General features: G+C 42.0%; 1 protein-coding gene across 12 annotated transcripts in view; it reads left to right on the plus strand.

Annotated features, from left to right (window-relative positions):
* The window catches only part of GLT8D2 (glycosyltransferase 8 domain containing 2), a 73,765-nt gene that overhangs the window by 2,390 nt on the left and 45,867 nt on the right, over window positions 1-25,508 (plus strand). For 6 of the 12 annotated variants that reach the window (XM_058424718.1, XM_058424717.1, XM_032168852.2 and 3 more), the window contains exons 2-3: window positions 8,479-8,626; window positions 11,606-11,970. The gene's annotated coding sequence lies outside the window, so the exon portion shown is untranslated. Of the gene's footprint in view, window positions 1-2,018; window positions 2,077-3,971; window positions 4,043-5,878; window positions 5,898-8,478; window positions 8,627-11,605; window positions 11,971-25,508 lie in introns of those variants that run through there. The other 6 variants (XM_032168850.2, XM_032168853.2, XM_058424722.1 and 3 more) reach the window with 4 other exon arrangements.

A 25,508-nucleotide genomic window follows, 5' to 3' on the forward strand; every position in this document is an offset into this window, starting at 1 on the left:
AAACTCTGTCTAAACAAACAAACAAACAAACAAACAAACAAAAAAACCCCAAAAGGAATTCTCACTGTTCTTTTTAGCTTCTGCTTCTTAAATTCTCCCTCTCACTGGGTATTAACCCATTTTTTTTTTTTTTTTTTTTTGAGATGGAGTTTTGCTCTTGTTGCCCAGGCTGGAGTGTAATGGCGCGATCTTGGCTCACTGCAACCTCCACCTCCCAGGTTCAAGCAATTCTCCTGCCTCAGCCTCCCGAGTAGCTGGGATTACAGGCATGCACCACCACGCCTGGCTAATTCTGTATTTTTAGTAGGGACGAGGTTTCTCCATGTTGGTCAGGCTAGTCTTGAACCCCCGATCTCAGGTGATCTGCCCGCCTTGGTCTCCTAAAGTGCCGGGATTACAGGCATGAACCACCGCGCCCGGCCAGCCCAGTTTCATAATATGTCCAAAGAGTATTTGGAAAGGGAGGGAGAAATAAGATGTCTGCGAACAGAAAAGAGGTTATGAATATTTATCTATTAATATTTTTCTATGTCACATACATAACATAGGAGGCTCTTAAATGTTGCCATAATAAAGTTTTTATGGATCTGAAGTAAAACTGGAAGAGTTGGAATAAAGCAGTGAGTTTTTCATAAAACCTAAAGTGTTTAATTTAAAGAACTGTACTTTGTTCTGAGAGTTTTGTGCCTAGATGGTAGTTTTTTTCTAATGCCCTTATAGCACAAGGTTAAAGGAAAAAATCAAAAGTTCCAACCCTAATGTTGAACTTCAAATTTGAAAAAACTAGTCTATGATATTTGAAAGCCCGAGAACCCTTGAACTAGGAGAAAAATTGAGGCAAAATATTTTTAAGACAAAAGAGATTGCAAGCTATAACTGGTGGCTTAGATAGGGAGCTGCAGGGTGATGAGGAAATGTGTACTAGTTTCCTAGGGCTGCTGTGAAACAATAGGAATGTTTTATTTCACAGTTCTGAAGGATGTATAAGTCTGAAATCAAAGTGTCAGTAGGGCTGTGATCCCTCCAAAACCTGTAGGAGAGAATGCTTCCATGCCTCTTTCTAGCTTCTGGTGGCAGCTGTCAATCCATGGCAGCCCTTGGCTTGTCAATGAATCACTCCAGTCTCTGACTCCATCACATCATCACGTGGTGTTCTCCCTGTGTGTCTGTCTCTCTCTCTCTCTTTTTTTTTTTTTTTTTTTTGAGACAGGGTCTGGCTCTGTCACCCAGGCTGGAGTGCAATGGGTGCAATCTCAGCTTGCTGCAGCCTCCACCTCCCAGGCTTAAGTGATCCTCCCACCTCAGCTTCCAGAGTAGCTGGGATTATAGGTGTGCACCACCATGCCTGGCTAATTTTTAAATTTTTTCTAGAGATGAGGTTTTACCATGTTTCCCATGCTGGTCTTGAACTCCTGAGCTCAAGCGATCCTCCTGCGTCAGCCTCCTAAAGTGCTGGGATTACAGACGTGAGCCACTGCGCCCAGCCTCTTCTCCTCTTATTGTAAATTCACTAGTTATATTGGATTAGGGCGCATCCTGTGATCTCATCTTAACTTGATCATATCAGCAAATATCCCATATCCAAATAAAGTCATATTCATAGGTACAGTGGGTTAAGGCTTCAGCATATCTTTTGTGGGAGATACAATTCAATCTATGACAAAGTACATAATCCAATGGGAAGGATGTTTTAGTAGAGTAGTTTTGAGTAATCTCTCCTTGAGGAAGGCATCTAAAATACGTCCCCATTTCACAGTAAAGTACCTTCAGTCTTTGAAACTTCAAGATTGTAGTTTGGAAACAACAACCTAGGAGGAGAGTTTGGAGAAGAGGGATAGAAAATAGCACCCTGAAGAAGCCAGCATTGATGGGGTAAAGACAAGAGGAGGCACTCATGAAGGAAATAGAGAATAGGTAGCCAGAGAAGTTAAAAGGGAACTGGGTGAGGGTGATGTCGAAGAAGCCACAGACAAAGAGGGTTTCATAGAGGCAGAAGTGGTAAGGAAAGACAAAAGCCACAGAGAGGTCAGGGAAGAAGAGGACGAAGAAGCAACTGTTGGATTTGCAAATTAGGAGGTTAGTAGTGGCCTAGAATTAAAATGTTTTCAATGGAGTGTGAGGGAAAGAAGCCAGAGAGAACTGAAGCATGAGTTAGAAAATGCGGATAACATGTGTAGTCTACTCTTTACAGAGACTTGGCCATGTAAGGAAAGAAAGAACAATGGCTGGCAAGGAGAGAGAGGTACTGTGTAAATTGTTATTATTTTGGATGGTGAGACTTGTGGGCCCAGAAGGATCCAGTTGCAAACAAAAGGTTGGAAGAGCACAACCAGCAATCATTTCCAACCTTCTCCTTGCCTACCTCTCATTATTGAGGCTGGGAAGGAAAAAAACAAACAAACAAACAAAAGAACAAACAAACAAATAAGAACTTTCCCAGACTACTGTACCCACTCTCCTTCAAGATGACCCCCAATGTCTGCTCTCCTCTTCTTTTCAGTAACAGAATCTGGACTCTGAGCTGGGCACATGACCATTCTAAATAAAAACTCATTTCCCAAACTTCCTCAACTTGTTGTGGCCTGTGGCTAAATATTGACATACGGGTTGTAAGCAAAAGTAATGTATATAATTCCAGAATGTGTTCTGGAGGAGGGAACCTTCCTTTCTCTTACTCTTTCCTGCTGGCTGGAATGTAGATGTAATGGCTAGGGCTGGAGCAGCCATCTTGGACTGTGAGCTGGAAGGAGCCTAATTTCCTGAGGACTTAGTGAAGTAGAGCAGCTCTACTGGAAATTACATCCCATAAGGCAAGTAGGTCTGTTCAGAAAGAGCTAGGATTTGGTGGATCAAGGTCCTGGAGGATCAAGAAAAGATGGATCCTGAAGTCCATGTATATCTACATGTATACCAGGGTTGAATGGATACATTAATTCTCTATTATAGATTATATAAATATTATGTATTCTATACATATACAGGAATCCCTCTTTAGCCATGGTTTCAGTTACCCACAGTCAATGCAGTCTGAGAATATTAAATGGAAAATTCCAGAAATAAGCAATTTGTAAGTTTTAAATTGTGTAACATCCTGAGTCACATGATGAAGTCTTGCACTGTCCCGCTCTTACCTGCCTGGGATGTGAATCATCCTTGGTCCAGTGTTTCCACACTGTATGTGCCACCTGCCCATTCATCATTGAGTAGCTGTCTTAGTTAGAGGTATATAGGATTTGGTGCTATCCGTAGTTTTAGGCATCTCTGGGGGTCTTTGAATGTATCCCCCTTGGGTAAGGGGGCATCTGTTGTATTATAGAAAGCTCTATTGAACAGTGCTGCTCTAGACTTTTTAGGCATATGTTAGAGACGTTACTTTCATCTCTCACTACTTCCTCTCCTCTCTGCCCACTCCTCCATATCAAACACCCACCAGAGTCATTTACCTGGACTGTTTCATTTGGGGTTAAGATCATGGGCTTTAAGACACAATAGGTTGTAGCTACTTAACTAGTCGTATGGCCTTGGTCAAATTATTTATCCTCTTTGAACCTCAGATTCTTTGTCTATAAAATGGGAATAATAAGAGCATCTGCTTCTTAGGGTTAGTCAAAGGATTAAATGAGATAATATGGTTCCAAAGTGGCAGCAAGGAAGCAAGTTGGCTTCACACCCCCCAATGGAAAACCCAAAACTAATATTCAACACTGAAATTATCACCAGCAATATCTGAGAACTCAAATATGAGGATGAGACAATTGCTGGGGCCACAGAGAAGTTTAAAAAACTCTGAGCAGATGGTAAGAGAATCAGACTTCCATATCTGTAATCCCCTCCCCAAAATCTGCCAGGCACCAAGTGCATGAAAATTTCCCCCAACTCACAGTCTGTACACTGTAAAAAGTGAGATCAAGGCATAGACAACCAGCTTCTCCACAGTCTTGGGTTTCCTTGCAGGAGACTTGTCCCTGCCTCAACCACTAGAAGCATCAGCAGTCCCTAGAGGAGAAATATCCCTGAGAACAGCCAGAGACAAAGAGGAGAGGTGAGACTACCATCCAAGCTCTGGAAACTCTGCTGTGTAACTTGACAAAAAGAGATGGAGACACCAAATCACAGTGGCTGTCAGCAGCACCACACTGTAGGAGGTTGGGTCCATAGGTCCCATGGACACTGAACCCCTAGCTAGCCTTCCCATACTACTGGGATATCCCCCATTAAGGACGAGGGGCACTGATTATTTATTAGAATGGAGGCAAATGTGGGTTTCAGCACCATCTAGTGCTGAAAATGGGGCAGCGACCTAGCAAGGGGGGAAAAAAGAAAGAAATAAATAGGTAAATGAAATAATATATGTAAAGTACAGGCAGTCTTCACTTTGCATGATAGCACTGTTCTGTAAACATGATATGCAAGCCAACACCCTTCCGAGTGATCTCAATTATCAGTGGGAAAAATTAAAATTGTTTTGTGATGTTTAAAAACTTTTTTGTCAAAATATTAAAAACTTTCTTACTGTTGGTTATAAATACATAGAAAAATGAAAAAAACATAAACCTAATATTTCTTTATTATGCCATAATTTAAAACAGAAATGTTGAGGATTAAAGTGTTTTGCTTTTTTTTTTTTTTTTTTTTAAGACAGGGTCTTTGTCATCTGAGCTGAAGTACAGTGGCATGATCACAGCTCACCACAACCTTGACCTCCCAGGCTAAAGCGATCCTCCCACCTCAGCCTCCTGAGTAGTTGGGACCATAGGTACCTACCACCACACCTGGCTAACTTTTTTATTTTTTGTAGAGATGGGATCTCCCTGTGTTGCTCAGGCTGGTCTTGAACTCCTGAGCTCAAGCCTCAGCCTCCCAAAGTGCTGGGATTACAGGTGTGAGCCACCATGCCCAGCCTCCTTTCCAAGTTTTCCTTTGTGCTTTCAATGTTGTGAGATATCTTTGAGCATTCCTTTAATGTGAATTTTTTGCCCATGTCACTTTCTGGAATATCTTTATCCTTTTCCTTACAACTTCCTTCCTTATTTATGTTCATAAGTTTACCTTTATTAAGTCTCTCTGGATGCCCATCTGGAGTTGAACAGTGGCAATGTCAGCATTCCCATGGTCACCAATTTCTGCTGTAACTCCAGTGATCTTTGATTTGAACTTCATTCCCACAATAATCACTTTTTGTTTCTTTGCTTCACTTTTATCTTTATTGGCAAATTCTATTGTCCATTTTTTAAAATGTTACTTGGAGATAAAGAGGCAACACAACTACATGCTTTGCTGTCTGTGCATAACTAAGTAACAGATGTCCAGTGACCAGTCACCAGCAGACTACAAATGAAGTGATGTGCTGTGGTCACTGACCATGGTGTGCATCTGTTATTTGCATAGTAATTTTGTGGACTGAAAACCTGGCAGCAAAGCTTGTATTTATGCAATTACTCACAGTTAATATACTGTGGTAACTGAAATTTGAACTGTATTATTGGAGGACTTGTGTTACATCACTAAACGGTGCTAACTGAAATCTGTACTGTTGCCATGCCAAGCAAGGACTGTGCTATACTTATGCAATGTCTGACATGTAGTTAGCATTTAATAAGTAGTAGATTATTTTATTTCTATCATTATCATGATTTTATTATATTTCTACACTTTCTATTCCTCCTCCTGAGCTGCAGGCCAAAAAGTCAACCCTAGAGTGAGAATCTGGTGCTGGAGGTGGCAGACAGTCCTGTGTTTTCAGCCAAGAGTGTAAATTGCAATGTCTTTAATCTCAGTTGAGGACTCAGGCCAAGGGCCAAAGGCTTATTGCCAGAGGTCTGAGAAGAGATTCTGGGGAGTGCCAGCAAGTGGGCAGAACTCAACAGCAGAGATCCTGGACAGGGACTGTTGCCGAGGTGAGGGAAACAGATGGTGTCTGAGAGGTCTGTTTACAGATTGCAGGGCTCCAGCCATGGATCTTGGCTGAAGCTATGGCCAAAGCATAGAGAGGGCAGCTGGCAAGAGCAAGGCAGGGCTCCAGGCTAGATAGAACCTAACTTAATTGCCAGAACAGGGAACTGGGCCAAGGAAGAAAAACAGTTACAGCATGCAGGAGAGAGGGAACTCAAGTGTGAGACTCAGGTGCTGGAGCAATTGCTGCAGTTCAGGGAGTAGCAGGGGAACGCAAGAGCACCGAAGCTCAAGGCAACAAGAAGATGACCTGCAACTGACCCACACCAGGCAAAAGAGAGGGAATTGAGGCTGCTATGGTAATTCCTGCCCCATATGTGTGATCTGGGAGCCCAGCCATGGGAGACAAACGTGGCAAAGAGACTTGTCAGCCTGACCCAATGTAGTAATTCATGTACTACCACAGAAGACTTATTCCTTTCCTCCCAGGCAACCTTATCAGCTTTAATAGATTTTATCTAGGACCTTATCTAAAAGTTATATACTCAGTCAAGGCAGACCCAGTTAGCAAGAAGAAATGATGAACATCTGACCTTCAACTAGTAAGAAATAAACATGGAATAATAGTGACTGAGATACATGTTTTGTTGACAAATGATACCACAAATATAAAATGCATGTGAAATGCATGCATATTGCATGGGGTTGCACTCAGGCATGTAACTAAATCTAACCAAACTTAGTTGACCACTTAAGGGTTTATTTTCCTCACATAGCAAGATTTTCCATAAGTAGTTAGTTCAGGGCTGCTGTGGTGATTCTCTGCCATCTTTAGCATATGCCAGGCTGCAGAATGACAGAGTGCCAGGGACCCCATTCATATAATGCAAGGATATTTTCCATTTGCTTCTACAGATCTACTCTCCGCCCTTCAACCTGTTCAGTGTCCTGAGAGGCTGACCTAAATGGATTATAGCACTTGAGCTCCTTGCCCTCTGACTTCTAGTTGGATTTGGCCAATGGGAGACACTACTAATAGGAGACTGTGAGGCTGGGGTAATCAGCCTCTGGTCCCTTTTGTGCAGAGCACCACAGGTTGGCTGTATCCCAGTGGGAGGGCTGCTCTTGCTGGCTACCCCTCTCCATATCCTCTCTCCAAGTCCTGGAAACCACTCTCTCGTTGCCCTTCAGAGTTTGGGGTGGTAATAACTCGCTGCTATTGCTAGCCCCAGGGTACTGCATCATCTCTTAACCATGTTTCCCTGACAGTGATTACACCTTTTCAATTAGTGCTTTTTAAAAAGTCTCCACCATTACCCTATTGGAGGGAGCTGTCTGTATCCTGCCAGGACCCTGACTGATTCAACTCTATAGTCACTGTGCACAGCCAGTGTGGCCATATGCAGCAGCACAGTGCAGGCCTCTTATCCCCATGGCTGCAAGGTGGCTACTTCACACGCAAGCTTCAAGGTTGGATTTTAAACAGGGAGAAAGGACAAAAGACACCAAAGAGCTCTTTGCCAGGAAAACACTAGCTTTCGAGGAAGTACTAGACAGCAGACATCTGCTCACGTGCCACTCTAGCTGCAGGACATCCAAGGAGGAGAATCTTTTCAAATAGGCCTTTTGCTCTCCAAATGAAATCGTGTTTCTATTAGAAGGGAGGAAGTAGAGCAATGAACATGGGGAGCCAGATATCCAAAGGAAATAAAATCAATATTTCAATGGGGAGGCAGATATCTCTTTGAAATACTGATTTTATTTCCTTTGGATATCTGCCTCCCCATGTTCATTGCAGCATTATTTATCATAGTCAAGATATAGAATCAACTTAAGTATCCACTGATGGATGAATGGATAAATATATTGTGGTACATATATGCAATAGAGTATTATTCAGCCATTTGAAGGAAATCCTGCTATTTTTGACAATGTGGATGAAACTTGAAGGCATTATGCTAAGTGAAATAAGCCAGATACAGCAAAACAAATACGTACAATTTTACTTATATTTGGAATCTAAGAAAGTCAAACATAGAAGCAGGGAGTAGGTAGAATGGTGGTTGCTAGGGTGAGGGGATGGGGAAAATGGGGAGATGTTAGTCAAACAGTATAAACTTTCAGTTATCAGATGAGCAAGTTCTGGGAATCTAGTGTAGAAAATGGGTGGTGTTGGATGTGTTAATTAATTTGATTGTGGTAATCATTACACAGTATACATGCATATCAAGTCAACACTGTACATCTTGAATGTATTCAGTCTTTGTCAGTTAAATATTTAAATTTAAAATTAAATATTCAATTATATATTATTTGGTAAAATCAATTACATATTATAGTTCAATTTCAGTTAAATATTATTTTTGTTTAAAAACAACAGCAATAATAACTTCCATTTCTTGAGTCCTTATTGAGTGCCTTACATGCATGATGTCTTTTAACCCACACAAGAGTCCTATTAGTAGGCCCCACTTAACAGATGAGGAAACTGGAGGTAAGACCTGTGCTCACACTAGGTATGTCTGTCTCCAAAGCCCACTCTGGTGTCATGCATATCCTCTGTTTCTTTTCTCATTTCTTCCCCAGGGAAAATCTGTGCATACAGTGTGGACATCTAAGTCATACATAACAAGCCTATTGCATCCTTGGAGCATGGCACAGCAGGAATAAAGGAGAAAGAAGCTGGAATCAGAGACAGTGGGGGTCAGGGAGAAGATCTACAACATTCTGCTAGGTGAATGAGAGATGCAAAGGAGATGACATGATCTGTGAAGGAAATTGCACTGGGCAGGTATCAGTTCAGGCTGCTGTCCACATGATGCCTGGGACATGTCTGAGGGACTAGCCTGCTGCAAGTTGACAGCACATAATTCTGGAAGGGCGGTGGGAAACCCTGAGCCAGAAGTGGTTATCTTATTTTCGCTCATGTGTGTGCAGTGAGTATTTAGAGCATAGGATATTGTGCTGCCCCTGAACCTTCTGAGTTCCCAGAGGTGACCAATGTTTTAGCTAAAAACATTTAGCTAAATGTTTGAATGGAAGTGTGCTTTAAAATAAGGTACAACTTGCTGAGTGTGGTGGTGCATGACTACAGTCTCAGCTACTTGGGAGGCTGAGGAGAAAGGCCCAGGAGTTCAAGTCCAGCCTGGGCAACATAGAAAGACATGTCTCTAAATAATAATAATAATTAATACATAAAATAAGGTACAAGATGCTGGGGGTAAAGAGAGAAGAGGAGGGGCATCATGTCAAGCCTCTCCAGGAGAAAGGACACACTTGCTGGATTGTGTGAGGGCTTTAGAATAGGGGCATATAAGGGATCACAGGGCAGTCAATAACTGTACACAAGCAGCAAATTTGATGCTGAAGAATGACCAATGTGGATGCCACGCCACTTAACCCTACTATTGCAGCCCCAGATCCTAGTATTTGAAATATGCCTCAAGAAGGAAACACTTAAGAAGTGCTGAATAAGAATTCCAATCCTGGCTTCATCACTAACTTGCTTTGGGAACTTGGGCTTTAATTTGCTCAAAGCCTCAGTTTGCTCATCTGTAAATTGGGGCAAATAACATCTGTTCAACTTACCTACCAGAAATGTTGTGTGGCTAAAAAGAAATAGAAGATATGAAAATGCTTTGGCTATATTCAAAGTTCTATATACACGGAAGATATTCAGGATCCTCCCACCTTCAAAGTTCATATCTAAGAAAACCCCTACTAAATTCTTTAGAATGGAACTGCTCAATATAGTAGCCACTAGCCACATTGACTACTGAGTACTTAAATGTGACTAGTGCAACTGAGGAACTGAAGTTTTAATTTTATTTAACTGTAACTAATTTTAATTGAAAAAGTGACACTCTATTCAATTACTGGAAAACTTTTAAGTACATTTGGACCAACCTGGATTCATGAATCTACCTTTTTTCCCAGTGTTTTTTTCTAATTTTTTTATTGATAACAGATATACATATTTTGAGTGTGCATTCATTTAATATTAATACATTCATATAATTTGTAAAGATCAAATCAGTGTAACTGGGATATCCATTACCTTAAATGAATCTACTTTTTAAATGGTATTTATAAAATCTAAATATATGTGAAGTGTTTCTGTTTAAATTTAGTGTTTGAATTGAGATGTGCTCCAAGTGTACAACACACACCAAATTTCAAAGACTTAGTTAAAAAAAAAAAGACACCGGGAAGGGCAGGAGGCAGGGAGAGATAGGGAGAGATTTGTTAAAGGATATAAAATTATAGCTAGATAGGAGGAATAGGTTCTAGTGTTCTATATGACTGTAGTATGGCCATAGTTAACAATAATATATAGCTTCAAAGAGCTAGGAGGAGGATATGGAATGTTTCCAACATAAACATCAATATTTGAGATTATAGATATGCTAATTACAGTGTTCTGATCACTATACATTATATATTGAAACAGCACTATGTACCCCATGAACATGTACAATTATTACATGAATATGTATCAAAACAAATTAAATTTAAAAACAAAACAAAAAGAACATAAAACATCTTCTTAATAATGTTTTACATGTTGAAATGATAACATCTTGTATATATTGGGTAAAGTAAAATATATCATTAAGATAAATTTTACCTCTTTGTACTTTTTTCTTAATGTGGCTACTAGAAAATTTTAAATTATAGCCAGGTGTAGTGGTATGCACCTGTAATCCCAGCTACTCAGGAGGCTGAGATGGGAGGATCGCCTTAATCTTGGAGTTCACGGCTCCAGTGAGCTGTGATCATGCCACTGCACTCCAGCCTGAGTAACAGAGCAGGACCCTGTCTCTTAAAAAAAAAAAAAAAAAAAAAAAAAGAGTAAAATTGGCCGGATGCAGTGGCTCACACCTGTAATCCCAGCACTTTGGGAGGCTGGGGCGGCGGATCACCTGAGGTCAGGAGTTTGAGACCAGCCTGGCTAACATGGCAAAACCCCGTCTCTACTAAAAATACAAAAATTAGCTGCGCACGGTGGCGGGTGCCTGTAATCCCAGCTACTTGGGAGGCTGAGGCAGGAGAATCATTTGAACCAGGGAGGTGGAGGTTGCAGTGAGCCGAGATCTCATCACTGCACTCCAGCCTGGGAGACACAGCGAGACTCCTCAAAAAAAAAAAAAAAAGGAAAATTACAGTGTGGCTTGCGTTTTACTTCTGTTGGAGAGCACCACTTTAGAAAGAGACAGTGAGCAGGGAGATCCTTATATCCTTATAGGAACTAGGAAGAGGAGCCATTGCAGAAATAAATGCTGTGATCCCAGACAAAGTGCTGGCACCATCTCCTGGGTTTGAGAACCCACCACAGAGATACAGAACAGTTCAGATTGCTGTTGAGGTCAGCTCCCAGCTCCCTCCTCATTCCTCTCTGATTCCTCTTTTGTTCAGGCACAAAAACACTCCATCTTGAAACTTTCGTCATTATTGCCTTGGTAGAAGAAGACCACAGTTGTTACCTGGGTTTTGATTTGGGGACAACAGCATTTCAATGACTAGGAGATTTCAGGAGAAGCTAGTGGCCATGAAGATTCTCAAAATCAGCATGAACTTTATTTTTCACTTGTGTTCTTTCAAAGTTTGCCTTCGACCCAACACATGTGGTAGAAATTCACCCTGCAAGCATTTGCTCTTCTCTGGTTTTGTGTCTTTTCCTCCAGAACAGCGTTGTTTTTTGAATGTTTTGCAGGCAGCCAGAGGAAGTCTGGCGCATCCGAGCCGGCCAGCCGAGCACATCTGGAAGTGGTTTCTGGGGCCGCCCCTCTCTGCCAGCGCAACTCCTGGGTTCCCAGCGGCTTCGCGCAGAGGTGGAAGAAACCCGAGACGCTCCAAAGTCAACGCAAGCAAAGGGGAGTGCGGGTCGGGGACGAATATTCTTTTGGAAACGTAATATTGGCCTTGGGGCTCTCCAGCCCTTTGGGACTTCCAATGGGATCTTAGAAGCAGCCGAAGCAGCGTCAGGGCAGCAGCTCAGGGCCAGCCACGATTTGAACGCTCTGCCTTGCAGCTCTTCTGGACCGAAGATCCCAAAGCCCTACCCTCACCATTCACCAGGTAAATAGAGAAATTTACGAGCAGCGTACAGTCGTTCCATTTTATCCTGGCCGGTCTGCAGCAGTTCTTTATTCTGCTACAGACCCAAGAAAGTAAATCAAAGGTGTCAGATTGCCCCACACAAACTTTGCCTTCAGAAACTTCCCAGTCCGAATTTGTAGCTTTCCAGCGGAACCCTTTTCGGCCATTTCCAGCATATCCAGTGTGCAATGTTTTTCACATCCTGGGCTGCTTTTCCAGACCTGGGTTTCTCCTCCTTCTCTCCACAAATATGATAATTTACTATTTGTATCAGATTTCAAACATAAAAATCAGCAGTTAGGATGTGGATGAATGCTAGTATTTAATGAAGGTATGTCCTGAGCCACAAATGATTTAACTGAGCGTGATTCATGTTTTCAGAATCTGTCTTAGGAAGCTGTTCTGAGGATCTCCATCCCCCCAGAAAGAACTGGCCTTTGTGGAAACCCAAGTGAGGCTTATTGTAAATACAGTAGTCATGGTGTTGGGGTTGAAAATGCTTTTTAAACATTAAAAAATATCTTATGTTTACTTTAAGAGCAAGTGTCACACATTGGATAAGCCTGATATATAATTTATGAAATAAGAAGGATAGTTAACATGAGAGTAAACAAACAAAAAAAAAAATGTGAGAGAGAGAGAGTGAGAGAAAGAAAACATGATGATATCTGAATGTCTGGATGTGCTTTGGAAAAAAAAATCAGTCCTCTCGTTGTTTGGCCCCTGTGCAGCCAAATATCCAAAGTGATATTGGTTGGTTTTTGTCTTTTCCTTTTCCTCCAAATGTTCTGGTGTGGCACTTCTGTGTAATATCCTTTCTATGTTACATAATGGAATTCCAGTTCTCCCTTTAATGCACTTGGAAGTAGAGCTGTGCAATGCAGTGGTAAGAACATAGGCTCTGGGGTCAGGCTTACAGGACTGAATCTACGTGCTGCCACTTACACACCTTCTAAGCTCGACTCCTGGTGAATTGTTTAATTTGCATGCACCCTAGTTCCTCATCTGCAAAATGGAAATTAAATGACCTAATGTCTATAAAAGACATAATACAGGACCTGCAAAGTAGTTAGGCCTCAGGAAAGGTTAGCTTCTCTGATGGTGCTGATGATGGCAGTGGTGACAAAAGTGATCATGCATCCTGTTTTTGGCAACACCTCTGCTTTTGACCATGGTTCCCTCTGACAGTTCAGTCGTCCAAGTGCTCCTCATACCCTAATATGTCATCTCTCCAGCACTTTGCTTTCTTCCTTTCTTCCTTCAAACACCTCTCTTTCTTTTATTTCCCGTTCTTTCATTATTTCTTCTTTGTGCTTCCTCTTTCCTTGCTGAGAAAAAGTGAGGTTCATTAAGCCACAGCCCTCATAGTTTTCATTTCTAGTTCCTGAGGAAAATGATTCTAAATCCTTTTTAATTTCAGCATTTTCCAAAGAATGTTCTAAAAAACATAGTCCCATGGGAAACTCTGTGAACTATATTACCCTCTTGTAGATCGCAAGGCATAATAGCATTTTAAAGGTCCTGACAAGTCCTGTAGTAGAGAAATTCTCTTAAGGTTGTTTAACGCAATGATTCCCAAATAGTTGATGGCTGAACCACCTTATCGCATAACGTAAGTTAACATTTCTAGGTGCACACTCTGGGATGTGCTATTCTGGCCACGCTTGTTTTCATTTTGGTTCCTCTTATGGACATCCTATTTCCCACCTTCCCTGGAGCTCATCCAAGGGGATACCTTGTTTTTCCTTCTCAAGTTAAGGACATAAGATTATCATGTGTGTTATATTGGTATATAGAAAATCTGGCCTAAAGTGGAGATCAGAGGTCAGCAGACTTTTTCTGCAACGGGCCTGATAATAAGCCATATGGTTTCTGTTGCAACTGTTCCACTCTGCTGTTGTAGTATTAAAACAGCAGAGAAACAAAAAATAAGCATGGCTATGTTCTAACAAAACTTTATTTACAAAAACTAGTGTCAGGCAGGATTTGCCCCGGGGCCATAGTTTGCTGACCCCTAATCTAAAGGCTTTTTGTGAAAGAATTTCTCATGCCAGCACAGGAGAAAGCAAGACAAATTCTTTATAAACTGAAGACTCTCTTGTCCTGCTCCCCTAGTGCTATGGTCTGAATGTTTGTGTCCCCCCAAAATTCATGTGTTGAAACCCTAACCCCCAAGGTGATGCTACTAGAAAGTGGGGCCTTTTGGGAGGTGGTTAGGTCATGAGGGCAGCACCATCACCAATGGGATTAGTGCCCTTGTAAAATAGTCCTAAGAGGCCGGGCACAGTGGCTCACACCTGTAATCCCAGCACTTTGGAAGGCTGAGGCGGGTGGATCACTTGAGGTTGGGAGTTTGAGACCAGCCTGACCAACATGGAGAAACCCCATCTCTACTGAAAATACAAAAAATTAGCCGGGTGTGGTGGCGCATGCCTATAATCCCAGCTATTTGGGAGGCTGAGGTAAGAGAATCGCTGGAACCCAGGAGGCGGAGGTTGTGGTGAGCTGAGATTGCACCATTGCACTCCAGCCTGGGCAACAAGAGCGAAACTCCATCTCAAAAGAAAAAAAAAATTGGCCTAAGAGAGCTAGTTCACCCCTTCCACCATGGAGGACACAGCTAGAACATGCTATCTATGAACCAGAAAGTAGGCCTTCACCAAACACTGAATCTGCCAGCACCTTGATCTTGGGCTTCCCAGCTTCCAGAACTATAAGAAATAAAGTTTTGGTGTTTAGAAGCCACCCAGTTTGGGCAGGCATGGTGGCTCATGCCTGTAATCACAGCACTTTGGGAGGCTAAGGTGGGAGGATCTCTTGAGGCCCAGAGTTCTAAACCAGACTAGGCAACACAGCAAGACTCTGTCTCTACAAAAAAAAAAATTTTATTAGCTGGACGTGGTGGCGGTGAGTGCCTATTGTCCCAGCTATTTGGGAGACTGAGGTAAGAGGACTGCTTGAGCCCAGGAATTTGAGGCTGTAGTAAGCTACGATCATGCCACCACACTCCAGCCTAGGTGATAGAGTAAGACCCTGTCAAAAAAAAAAATGGAGTAAGACACCTGTTCTATGTATCTTGGTGAATCTTGAGTAAACCTTTCATTATAGCAAAAAGTTAAAAGGCAAGAGATATTTTGTTAGAGGACAGACTCCTGAGTCCTGATTTTGTCCTTTCTCTTTCCTTCAGTGAACCCTTACTCTTGTCCTGTTAATGACTTTGTAGCTCACATAGCTTAAAATGAAGTGCTCTGTTAAATGTGTCTATGCATTTGAGAACTTCAGGGTGCAAGTCTTGCAGAGTTAACTCACAGAGCTTATGTCACTTGCTTGACACAGTGATAGCAACCATAGTGATGGAAAGTGGTTGGCTGTAGTAACTATCAAGGTGATTAAGAATGTGAACTCAGAGCCAGGCTGCCTGCGTGTAAATATTAGCTCTTCCACTTGTTAGTTGTGTGACCCTGGGCAGATCTCTTAATTCTCTGAGCCTCAGTTTTCTCACCTGTGTAATGGAATAATGACCTTAAGGAGTTGTGGTGATAATCCGTGAATGAATATTTGTAAAAGTCTTAGAACAATGCCTAGCACATAGAATTGCTACGTAAGTGTTAAAATAATAATAGTTAATACTTATGTAGTAATAGCTTTGTAATATGCAGAACAATCCCGTTTTACAGATAGGGTTTTGTAAGTCACCCCATGATTACACGGCTAATTAGGATTCACAGTCAGCTCTGTCTAAGGATAAAGCCCATATTTCCACTAACGTACACAGCTCTCATATTTAAGTCATTCAACAGTACTTTTAGGAACCCCCCGTTTTATCTTCCTTTTTGATTCCCAGATCATTTCCTATTACTCCCTACCTATAACCATGGCAAATATGATTAATCAATCACAGCACTCTCTTTCTTTCTTTCTTTCTTTCTTTCTTTCTTTCTTTCTTTCTTTCTTCTTTCTTTCTTTCTTTCTTTCTTTCTTTCTTTCTTTCTTTCTTTCTTTCTTTTCTTTCTTTCTTTCTCTTTCTTTCTTTCTTTCTCTTTCTTTCTTTCTTTCTTTCCTTTCTTTCTCTTTCCTTTTTTTCTTCCTTCCTTCCTTTCTTTTCTTTTTTTTTTAACTGAATCTAGTGATGGCTTCAGATTTCTTCTCAATCTAGCAATCCCAACAGCCCATACCATAGCCGATCAGAGCTGGCATGTAAAATAAAACATAGGGGCACTGATTTTTGGAGTATTTTTCTGAAGAGCCTTTCCCACTTTGCTTTTTGTTCCAAGGCAGAGCAAATTCCCTTAGCCACTGCCAGGTCTCAAAACATTCTTTCCAGGTTTGGCCACATGCCTAAACTCTTTGGCATCTGGTAAAATGGCTCCCCATGCAAGGTCTTCAGGGGCTTATTTTTAAACTTACAGGCCTCTTCTCATGACCAGAACAACTCTCTGAACTCTCCTTTTCTTCCTACTCACAGGCCCTAGAACCTCAACCTTCTTTTCTCCCCTCTTTGAAGATGCTACTGCCCAGTGCCTTGCCTGCCCTGCAGTGGCTCCCAGCTCCACCTCTCTGTCTGTCTTGAGGACAGGCCTGCGGGCAATTTCTTGTTAAAGGCTTGGCTATTTATTACCATAGAGAAACCACACATGGAAGTCACTCGGGCTAGGAAAGCTCACAGAGGTGTAAGGGGCACGGTTCTGGGGCTCTTTGTTGTGACAGTAGCAGGAAGGCTGATAAGACGACCAGAGCCCTCTGCTTTTATTCCTGGAGTGGGATCATCAGCAGTTCCCTTCCTTCTGGCTGAACCCTTTCTTTCTGGGACTGAAGAGCAGAGCAACAAGAGCCTCTTCCCTTTTCTTCCTCTTTCTCCTGATTCTCATTGATTCAACACATATTTATTGAGTTCCCACCTTGGGGCAGGACAGGCAGATGGAAGTGAGGAAGCCACAGTCGCTGTCCTCAGTGGTCTGTCTGGTCCTTCTTTTAAAGATAGATATGCTGAAATATTTAGGGGGAGAAGTGTCATGATGTTTACAACTTCCAAAAATATATATGTACATATGAAGTTCAATTAAGTAAATTAAGTAAATATGTCAACATGTTAGCAACTGGTGGATCTGGTGAAAGGTATATGAGTATTTATTCTTTGAACTTTTCAGCAGACTTGAAATGTTTCAAGCGAAAAAAAGAAAAAGGAAATCAAACAAAAAAGGCTATTCAAGCTGCATTTGTGTTTCAAATGAACTTGATATGATTATCGAACAACAAAAAAGTTACTATGGCCGTTAGGCCAGTGATGGATTGAGGAAGGGGAGTGTACAGAAATTCTAAAGGCAGGAAGGCCAGGTGGGAGGTTATTGCAGAGGTGTAATTAGTAGGACTCAGTGATTGAAGGAGGAATTAGGAGGGAGAAGTTGAAGAGGAATCTGAGAACCCCAGAGAAGGAGTTTACGTAGGGGAGGTGCTAATTTCAGTTGTGAGTGTAGAGGGTTTGAGATACTTGTGCAGTACCCTGAGGAGACGGTTGCACATTCATCCCTTCGGTCCATAAATGTTTTCTGAGGGCTTATATTGCCAGGCACTTGTCTAGATGCTGGGTATATGGCAATGAATGAAACAAAATTTCCTGGCTTCATGGGGCTTATAATCTATCATTTGGAGGACAGCCAGTACACCGGTGATGACAAGGCAGTCTGTTGGAAGATGGTAATTGCTGAGGGGATGCAATTTGTGCATTGTTGGGGTTACAGGCTTTTGACTAAGAGACTGAGAGACATGAGGGAGCAAGCCATGTAGATATCTGGGAAGAGGATTCCAGGCAGCAGGAATACCATGTGCCCAAGGCTCTGAGGCAGGAGGTTGTCTGGCAAGGAGGCCAGTGTGATCACGCGAAACCTTATGGAAGCATGCTGTAATGACTTTGGTTTTTGCTCTGAGAGAGACAGGAAGGCCTTGGAAGGTTTGAACAGAGCACAGCACAATGCAACTCCTGTTTTCACAGGTTCATTCTGGCTGCTTTGTTAAAAATCAGCTGAAGGGAGACAAAGGCAGAATAATATAGTCAAAGGCTAATGTGCCAGGGTAGAGCCACAGAAGGTGGTAAAAATTCTGGATCTATTTTGAAAGTGGAACTGACAAGATTTGCTGTCAGTGCACATGGGAATGAGGAACAGAGAGGGGTTAAGGAAACACCGAGCTGATTTTTTTGTGGAGCAATTTAAAAAATGGAGTCACAGCCGGGCGCAGTGGCTCACACCTGTAATCCCAGAACTTTGGGAGACCGAGGTGGGTGGATCACCTGAGGTCAGGAGTTCAAGACCAGCCTGGCCAACATGGCGAAACTCCGTCTCTACTAAAAATACAAAAATTAGCTGGGTGTGGTGGTGCACACCTGTAATCCCAGCTACTAGGGAGGCTGAGGCAGGAGAATTGCTCGAACCCGGGAGGCAGAGGTTGCCGTGAGCCAAGATTGTGCCACTGCACTCCAGCTTGAGAGACAGAGCAAAACCCCATCTCAAAAATAAAAATAAAAACTAAATGGAGTCACCCGAACTGATTTGGGGAAGATTATGGGAAGGGCATATTTCGGGGGAAATACCAGAAGCTCAGTTTTGGACACGTGGATTACTGTAAGTGGAGATGCCAAGTGGCATCTGGAGTCTGGAATCCATGTGAGAGGGCTGGCCTGGAGACAGAAATTTGGGAGTTTTCAGCATATAAATTATATTTAAAGCCATGAGTCAGGATGAAGTCTCCTAAGGAGGGAGTTTAGAGAAAGAAGAGAAGAAATCACTGAGGTGTTCCAACATTTAGATGTTCAGGAGGTAGGAGCAACCAGTGAAAGAGACTGAGAATGAGCCATCAGAAAGGTGGAGGAAAAGCAGGTGAGCCGAGTCCCCTGGGCCATGTACAGGAAGCATGTAAGGAGGAAAGAGCGGGCACACAGTCTGCATCTCACGCACCCATGCCTCAGCCCTAGTGAGGAACGAGTCCTGTGGTGCAGTTCTTTGCATGCCAGAACCTTGTTAGCCAGACGATGTTTTCTCAGACTCTGCCCCATTCCAGTTTCTCTTGGTTCCAGATCTCTGCCTTTTACTCTACCCTAAGCTTGTCCAACCCGTAGCCCACAGGCCGCATGCAGTGCTGGACAGCTTTGGATGCAGCCCAACACAAATTCGTCAACTTTCTTAAAACATTATGAGATTTGTGTGTGTGTGTGTGTGTGTGTGTGTGTGTGTGTGTGTGATTTTTATTTGTTTAGCTCATCAGCTATGTTTCGTGTTAGTGTATTTTATGTGTGGCCCAAGACAATTCTTCTTTCAGTGTGGTCCAGGGAAGCCAGAAGATAGGACACCCCACCCTACACATTCTTAAGCTGTCTGGCATCACTTCCTTGGTTCTCCAGTTCTCCATCCCTGACTTCCTAGCAGTTTTCTACCTCTTTATAACTCTGATCCCTCTCTTAATTCCCCACAATCAGCTTATCCCCAGGACTTCAGTTCTGCAAACATTTCTTGAGAACCTACTTAATCTACTGGAATGTCTTTTACTTCAAATACCAGAAACACTGATTTATAGCAGCTTAAACACATGGGTTGATTTCTGTCACATAAGAAGTTTGGAGGAGGTAGGTATTGATGGCATTGATTCAGCAGTTCAATGACGTAAGAGTTGACCATTCTGTGTAGCTCTTGACCTCTCCCTCATGGTCTCAAGGTGGCTGCCTAGCTCCAGCCATTATGGCCCCATGCAAGGCAGGAGGAAGGGGGAGTTGACACTTCATCCAGAAAGGAAAAGCTTTCTCAGATTTTCCCAGTAGATTTCCACTTAAGTCTCTGAGCATCAGATCTATATTATGTGGCTACTACTAGCTGCAAAGAAGGCTGGTAAAATCTTTATTTAGATTTCCCTCTCTCTCATATGGAAACAGGCAAAGGAGAAAAGGATGGGAAGAGCTGTTGGATCAGCCAGCTATCAAGGCTCCCACACTACCAAGTGCTAAATGCTTGCCATGAACTGGAAATACAGAAATGATTAACAGTACCCGTCCTGTCCCTGGATCTTGCGTTCTAGTAAGGAAACATAAGAATGAACGGAGTATCTTGGTTTGGTTTGGTGGAGACCAGGAGCCTTCCCTGACCCCCATGATCTGGTCAGGTGCCCCTCCTTGATGCTAAAACAATATCCCATGCTTACATCTACCAAGGCATCTAAGCATACTGTATTGCCATTATATATTTACTGGTGTCTTCCCCTCCCTTCCCCCAAATGTGGACTAACTGGGGACTTACCTTTGAATCTCTAGTGCCTGGGTGCCTGGTGTATTCATAGAGGTTGAGTAAATGTTTGTTGGATGAATAAATGAAATGTCAAGGGAGCCCTCTAATTACCTTCTTGTCTTGGGTTGAGCCCTTATCCCATCTTAGCTTTGTTGTTGTTGTTGCTTTTGACAAAGAGCCTTGCTTTGTCACCCAGGCTGGAGTGCAGTGGTGCGATCTATGTTTACTGCAACCTCCGCCTCCCAGGTTCAAGCAATTCCCCTGTCTCAGCCTCCCAAGGAGCTGGGATCACAGGTGAGTGCCACCACATCCAACTAATTTTTTTTTTTTTTGAGACAGAGTCTCTTTCTGTCGCCCAGGCTGGAGTGCAATGGTGTGATCTCGGCCCACTGCAACCTCTGCCTCGCAGGTCAAGCGATTCTCCTACCTCAGCCTCCTGACTAGCTGGGATTACAGGCACCTGCCATCACGCCCAGCTAATTTTTGTATTTTTAGTAGAGACAGCATTTTACCATGTTGGCCAGGCTGGTCTTGAACTCCTGACCTCAGATGATCCACCCACCTTAGCCTCCCAAAGTGCTGGGATTACAGGGGTGAGCCACCACGCCCGGCCCCACACCCAGCTAATTTTTGTATTTTTAGTAGAGACGGGGTTTCACCATGTTGGCCAGGCTGGTCTCGAACCCCTGACCTCAAGTAATCTGCCCACCTAGGCGTCCCAAGGTGCTGGGATTACAGGCATGAGCCACCGTGCCCAGCCCCTTAGCATTTTTAGCTAGTTAACTCATATTTACATTCTAATAGCAAAATCTCTAACACCTTGCCAGAAAACAGTGCTGACTCCCCAATCACTTTTGTAATGTTAAAAATAAATTTATTTATTCTCATATTCAGTAGAACTCTGAACTTACAAATTTACAGCCAGTAAAGTCACAATACAGCATCTAAAAAGTTAAAAGTACCTATACACTCAAGTCTCATAGTACTTAGAAAATGGGATGCTTAATTTTTCAACTTGTTAGGCCAGGCATGGTGGCTCACGCCTGTAATCCCAGCACTTTGGGAGGCCGAGGTGGGTGGATCACGAGGTCAGGAGTTCAAGACCAGCCTGGCCAAGATGCTGAAACCCCATCTTTACTAAATATGCAAAAATTAGCTGGGCATGGTGGCACACGTCTGTAATCCCAGCTACTTTGGAGGCTGAGGCAGAAGAATCGCTTAAACCTGGGTGCCAGAGGTTGCAGTGAGCCAAGATCAAGCTACTGCACTCCAGCCTGGGCAACAGAACAAGACTTCGTCCCAAAAGAAAAAAAAAATTTTTTTTTTCAATTTGTTGTTTTTTATTTCAAAGAGATGTATAGTTAATCGGACTCATTTGAATAACAGTGAGTGAATTGCAGATACTGTTATCAAAGATAGCAATTCTACAGGCATAAATAATTTTTTTATTATTATACTTTAAGTTCTAGGGTACATGTGCACAACGTGCAGGTTTGTTACATAGGTATACATGGGCCATGTTAGTTTGCTGCACCCATTAACTCGTCATTTACATTAGGTATTTCTCCTAATGCTATCCCTCCCCCTGCTCCCACCCCATGACAGGCCCTGGTGTCTGATGTTCCCTGTCCTATGTCCGAGTATTCTCATTGTTTAATTCCCACCCATGAGTGAGAGAACATGCAGTGTTTGGTTTTCTGTCCTTGCGATAGTTTGCTCAGAATGATGGTTTCCAGCTTCATCCATGTCACTGCAAAGGACGTGAACTCAAATTTTTTATGGCTGCATAGTATTCCATGGTGTATATGTGCCACATTTTCTTAATTCAGTCTATCATTGATGGACATTTGGGTTCGTTCCCAGTCTTTGCTATTGTGAATAGTGCGGCAATAAACATACGTGTGCATGTGTCTTTAAAGCAGCATGATTTATAATCCTTTGGGTATATATCCAGTAATGGGATGGCTGGGTCAAATGGTATTTCTAGTTCTAGATCCTTGAGGAGTCACCACACTGTCTTCCACAATGGTTGAATCAGTTTACACTCCCACCAACAGTGTAAAAGCGTTCCTATTTCTCCACCTCCTCTCCAGCATCTGTTGTTTCCTGACTTTTTAATGATCGCCATTCTAACTGGTGTGAGATGGTATCTCATTGTGGTTTTGATTTGCATTTCTCTGATGGCCAGTGATGATGAGCATTTTTTCATGTGTCTGTTGGTTGCGTAAATGTCTTCTTTTGAGAAATGTCTGTTCATATCCTTTGCCCACTTTTTGATGGGGTTGTTTGTTTTTTTCTTGTAAATTTGTTTAAGTTCATTGTAGATTCTGGCTATTAGCCCTTTGTCAGATGAGTAGATTGCAAAAATTTTCTCCCACTCTGTAGGTTGCCTGTTCACTCTGATGGTAGCTTCTTTTGCTGTGCAGAAGCTCTTTAGTTTAATTAGATCCCATTTGTCTATTTTGGCTTTTGCTGCCATTGCTTTTGGTGTTTTAGTCATGAAGTCCTTGCCCATGCCTATGTCCTGAATGGTATTGCTTAGGTTTTCTTCTAGATCTTTTTATGGTTTTAGGTCTAACATGTAAGTCTTTAATCCATCTTGAATTAATTTTTGTATAAAGTGTAAGGAAGGGATCCAGTTTCAGCTTTCTATATATGGCTAGCCAGTTTTCCCAGCACCATTTATTAAATAGGGAATCCTTTCCCTATTTCTTGTTTTTGTCCAGTTTGTCAAAGATCAGATGGTTGTAGATGTGTGGTGATATTTCTGAGGCCTCTGTTCTGTTCCATTGGTCTGTATCTCTGTTTTGGCATCAGTACCATGCTGTTTTGGTTACTGTAGCCTTGTAGTATACTTTGAAGTTAGGTAGCATGATGCCTCCAACTTTGTTCTTTTTGCTTAGGATTGTCTTGGCAATGTGGGCTCTTTTTTGATTCCATATGAACTTTAAAGTATTTTTTTTTCCAATTCTGTGAAGAAAGTCATTGGTAGCTTGATGGGGATGGCACTGAATCTATAAGTTACCTTGGGCAGTATGGCCATTTTCACGATATTAATTCTTCCTATTCATGAGCATGGAATGTTCTTCCATTTGTTTGTGTCCTCTTTTATTTCTTTGAGCAGTGGTTTGTAGTTCTCCTTGAAGAGGTCCTTCACATCCCTTGTAAGTTGGATTCCTAGGTATTTTATTCTCTTTGAAGCAATTGTGAATGGGAGTTCACTCATGATTTGGCTCTCTGTTTGTCTGTTACTGGTGTATAGGAATGCTTGTGATTTTTGCACATTGATTTTGTATCCTGAGACTTTGCTGAAGTTGCTTATCAGCTTAAGGAGATTTTGGGCTGTGACAATGGGGTTTTCTAAATGCACAATCATGCCATCTGCCAACAGGGACAATTTGACTTCCTCTTTTCCTAATTGAATACCCTTTATTTCTTTCTCCTGCCTGATTGCCCTGGCCAGAACTTCCAATGCTATGTTGAATAGGAGTGGTGAGAGAGGGCATGCCTGTCTTGTGCTAGTTTTCAAAGGGAATGCTTCCAGTTTTTGCCCATTCAGTATGATATTGGCTGTGGGTTTGTCATAAATAGCTCTTATTATTTTGAGACACGTTCCATCAATACCTAGTTTATTGAGAGTTTTTAGCATGAAGGGCTGTTGAATTTTGTCAAAGGCCTTTTCTGCATCTATTGAGATAATCATGTGGTTTTTGTTGTTGGTTCTGTTTATGTGATGGATTACGTTTATTGATTTGCATGTGTTGAACCAGCCTTGTATCCCAGGGATGAAGCCAACTTGATTGTGGTGGATAAGCTTTTTGATGTGCTGCTGGATTCAGTTTGCCAGTATTTTATTGAGGATTTTCGCATTGATGTTCATCAGGGATATTGGTCTAAAATTCTCTTTTTTTGTTGTGTCTCTGCCAGGCTTTGGTATCAGGATGATGCTGGCCTCATAAAATGGGTTAGGGAGGATTCCCTCTTCTTCTATTGACTGGAATAGTTTCAGAAGGAATGGTACCAGCTCCTCTTTGTACCTCTGGTCGAATTCAGCTGTGAATCCATCTGGTCCTGGACATTTTTTGGTTGGTAGACTATTAATTATTGCCTCAATTTCAGAGCCTGTTATTGGTCTATTCAGAGATTCAACTTCTTCCTGGTATAGTCTTGGGAGGGTGTATGTGTCCAGGAATTTATCCATTTCTTCTAGATTTTCCAGTTTATTTGCATAGAGGTGTTCATAGTATTCTCTGATGGTAGTATCGGTGGTGATATCCCCTTTATCATTTTTTATTGCATCTATTTGATTCTTCTCCCTTTTCTTCTTTATTATTCTTGCTAGTGGTCTATTTTGTTGATCTTTTCAAAAAACCAGCTCCTGGATTCATTGATTTTTTGAAGGGTTTTTTGTGTCTCTATCTCCTTCAGTTCTGCTCTGATCTTAGTTATTTCTTGCCTTCTGCTAGCTTTTGAATGTGTTTGCTCTTGCTTTTCTAGTTCTTTTAATTGTGATGTTAGGGTGTCAATTTTGGATCTTTCCTGTTTTCTCTTGTGGGCATTTAGTGCTATAAATTTCCCTCTACACACTGCTTTAAATGTGTCCTAGAGATTCTGGCATGTTGTGTCTTTGTTCTCATTGGTTTCAAAGAACATCTTTATTTCTGCCTTCATTTCACTATTTACCCAGTAGTCATTCAGGAGCAGGTTGTTCGCTTTCCATGTAGTTGTGCGGTTTCGAGTGAGCTTCTTAATCCTGAGTTCTAATTTGATTGCAGTGTGGTCTGAGAGACAGTTTGTTGTGATTTCTGTTCTTTTACCTTTGCTGAAGAGTATTTTACTTCCAACTCTGTGGTCAATTTTGGAATAAGTGCAGTGTGGTGCTGAGAAGAATGTATATTCTGTTGATTTGAGGTGGAGAGTTCTGTAGATGTCTATTGAGGTCCACTTGGTGCAGAGCTGAGCTCAAGTCTTGGATATTCTTGTTAACTTTCTGTCTCGTTGATCTGTCTAATATTGACAGTGGGGTGTTAAAGTCTCCCATTATTATTGTGTGGGAGTCTAAGTCTCTTTGTAGGTCTCTAAGGACTTGCTTTATGAATCTGGGTGCTCCTGTATTGGGTGCATATATACTTAGGATAGTTAGCTCTTCTTGTTGAATTGATCCCTTTACCATTACGTAATGGCCTTCTTTGTCTGTTTTGATCTTTGTTGGTTTAAAATCTGTTTTATCCGAGACTAGGATTGCAGCCC

This window comes from Hylobates moloch, unplaced genomic scaffold, assembly GCF_009828535.3.
Source record: "Hylobates moloch isolate HMO894 unplaced genomic scaffold, HMol_V3 SCAFFOLD_12, whole genome shotgun sequence".
NCBI classification, from domain to species: Eukaryota; Metazoa; Chordata; class Mammalia; order Primates; family Hylobatidae; genus Hylobates; species Hylobates moloch.